Here is a 3,108-nt window from a genome sequence, read left to right on the forward strand (position 1 = left end):
GAGATAATTACTAATTACTGCAAGTCCAGCCCATTCGCAGAGAAGCACGTGCATGCACATTCTGGGCCTCCGAGCCAGGATCCCAAAGCCCAGGCCTTCTGCTTTGGCTGATGCTGGGGCTCTGTCTCCAGGGCAAAGGAGTTTGATACAAGAAAGAACTTTCATTATCTTTGCCCTGAAGCACCAGCAACTTCCTATGAAGAGCAGAGTGCGGAACAAAGGGTAGTGAGAAATAAATCACTATGTTTCCTTCTTGGTGGTTAGCCCATTTAGAAATGGATAGACTCAAATAATTGTTTCTTTGTTTGGTCCCTCTCTTTCTGTGATATCAGAGATGAACAGGTGACCAAGATGGATCATCCATAGACATTTCCCTTTCGTTCATGAGGTTGGGGGGCAGAGGTTGTGCTGGACCAAGGGCAGACACAGGACCACATCTCTGCCAGGCCTCCCACAACGGGGGAAGCTGGGAACTTATGTGAGTCCATTGTGGGAGACTGTCGCTCTCCACCTGCCACAACCCTGCAGTTCCCCAAGTCCAGGACTCTGACTCTGGAAATCTGTGAAGCACACTTGTTCGTTTAGTCAGTGTTTATTGAGCACTTACAACGTGCCAGGACCAGGCTGGGTGGAAAGGATCAGCAGTGGCAAAGATAGCTCGATCCTTGCCCTCCCGGAACTAGTTCCACTACAGGGGATGTCGGCCTTGGCACTATGGACATGTGGGGTCAGATCTTTCTGTGTTGTGTGGGACTGTCCTGTGCACTACAGGGTGACCCACATCCTTGGGCTCTACCCACTAGGTGACAGTAACACTCCCAGTGGTGAGAACAAAAAATGTCTCCAAATGTTGCCAAATCCCCCCTGGGATCAAAATCCCCCCTTTGTCCCCAGAGCTGAGAACCACTGTTGTGATGGGAAAGGTGGCATAGTGGAAAGAGTGCAAGATTTAGAGCTAGACAAGCCCGGGTTCTCCCATTGTATTTGCTTTGTGACCTTAGGAGAATTACTTACTTCTCTAAACCATGGTGTCCTTATTAGCAATCACACTAATCATACTTTTGGGTAGAAATCATATTTTTGCAAGGTTGCTAGGAAAACTAAAAATCAAATATGTAAAGTACTATGGCACACATTGTTGACAGCTACCCAAAAGCCATCCTCCCTGGCCCAGTTCTTGCTAAGAGAACCACAGTTCTGTTTAGGGATTCTTATCTCAGGGAACTTGGCTCGGTCCCTTGTGGGGAGTGGTCATGTGAGATATAAAGGGCATCTGATGGAGGGGGCCCTCTGGGACAGATCGGCCCTCTGTGATAAGAAAGAGGCTGATGAAGAGTGGGGTGATATTAAAATATGTGCGGGAATTCTCTGATACTCCTCCCTTCAAAAGGTGGAGACTAGTTCCTTTCCTCTTAAGTGTGGGCTACATTTAGTGACTCACTGCTAACGACTAGAACATAGAGAAACGACAAGTCTAATCTTGTTCCTCCTTGGGCTCGGTCTCAGCTGGCTCTGGGGAACACAGCTGCCACGTTGTGAGGACACTCAAGCAACTCTGTGGAGAGTCCCATAGGAAGAGAAGCAAAGGCCTCCAGCTGACCAAAACCCCCTTGCCAGCCATGGGGAAAAGCCTTCTTGGAATGGATCCTCCAGCCCTAGTCAAGCCTTCAGAACACTACAGCCCCAGCCAGTATCTTGACTGAAACCTCATAAGACACCCTGAAGTAGAACTACCCAGGTGCAGTATCCTGTATTCCTAGCCACGAATAAGAAATATTTATTGCTTTAAGCTTCAAGATCTTGGAGTAATTTGTTATGCAGCAGTGGATTAACTAATACAAGGAGGAATGATGTGAACCCCCACGTGATCTGGTCATGAGGACATGAGGTTAGATCCATGGCAGCCATCCTGGAACCAGAATAGGTCCAGGGATGTGAACCTAAGCCCAAAGCAATCCCCCAAACCCCAATTCTAGACATTTTGTTATAGGAGAAAAATTCCCCCCTATTTGCCTAAACCAGGGTTTCCTGATACCTATACAGTTTCATGCCTTGAAAAAGGCAAGTTCTGGAAAGATAGTTATTATCTATGATGCTCTTTTTACTATAACTTCTCAAGTCTCCTCCCATGAATTCCAATACCTCTCAACTCTGCACCAGGTGCACCCGCGTCCTGAACTGGAGGGGCTGGTGATGATGAGAGGTGGGGGGCAGTGAATCGAGAAGCTCTGAAGCTGTCACTTATTACCCTTTATTCTGAGAGCTCTGACATTCGTGACAGACTAGGATAGACTCCCATGCTCTTAGTCATCTTGGGCTTCCATAACAAAACATCACAGACTGGGTGGCTTAACCAGCAGAAATGTATTTTCTCGCAGTTCTGGAGGCTGGAAATCTGAGATCAGGGTGCCAGCATGGTCAGGTTCCAATGAGAGCGCTATTCCCACCTTGCAGACAGCTGCCTTCTTGCGATGTTCACACATCATAGACAGAGAGAGCTGTGGTGCCTCTTCCTCTTTTAACAAGGGCACTAATCCCATCACAGGGGCTCCATTCTCAGGGCCTCCCAAAGGCCCCATCTTCGAATACCTTCACATTAGAGTTAAGGCTTTGGGGAATACGCAATTCAGTCCATGGCTCATGACAAATCACAGAGAATTCAATTCTCACTTCTCTATACTAGAAAGGAAAACAGCAATGCATTTCCCTTTCCCTGCCATCATCTTCTTTACGTAGTGCTTTAGTAGTTCTAAATTTTAGAGGCATGTTTCTTTAACAGGAGTGCTGGACCTCAGTTAGCCAAGCAGAAAGCAACAAAAGCAAAGCCAAACCATTATGTTCATGTTTAAAAATTTTTGAGCAAGGGATAGGGGAAGAATGGCAGAGTTAAAGTTTTCTGTATATTTTCAAAGTTAAAGTTTTCTATATATTTATTTCAACGATTTAATATTGGGCCTCCTAGTAACTAATCAAGCTTGGGAACAGCCTGGGTTCAAGCCTGGGTCAGCCCCCTACTCACTGGGGGTGACCCTGAGTTACTTCATCTCCCAGGACCTGTTTCCTCATCTACATTATGGATATAAGTTCAAGCAGGTAATGTATATATAG

Source organism: Phacochoerus africanus, chromosome 5, assembly GCF_016906955.1.
Source record: "Phacochoerus africanus isolate WHEZ1 chromosome 5, ROS_Pafr_v1, whole genome shotgun sequence".
NCBI classification, from domain to species: domain Eukaryota; kingdom Metazoa; phylum Chordata; class Mammalia; order Artiodactyla; family Suidae; genus Phacochoerus; species Phacochoerus africanus.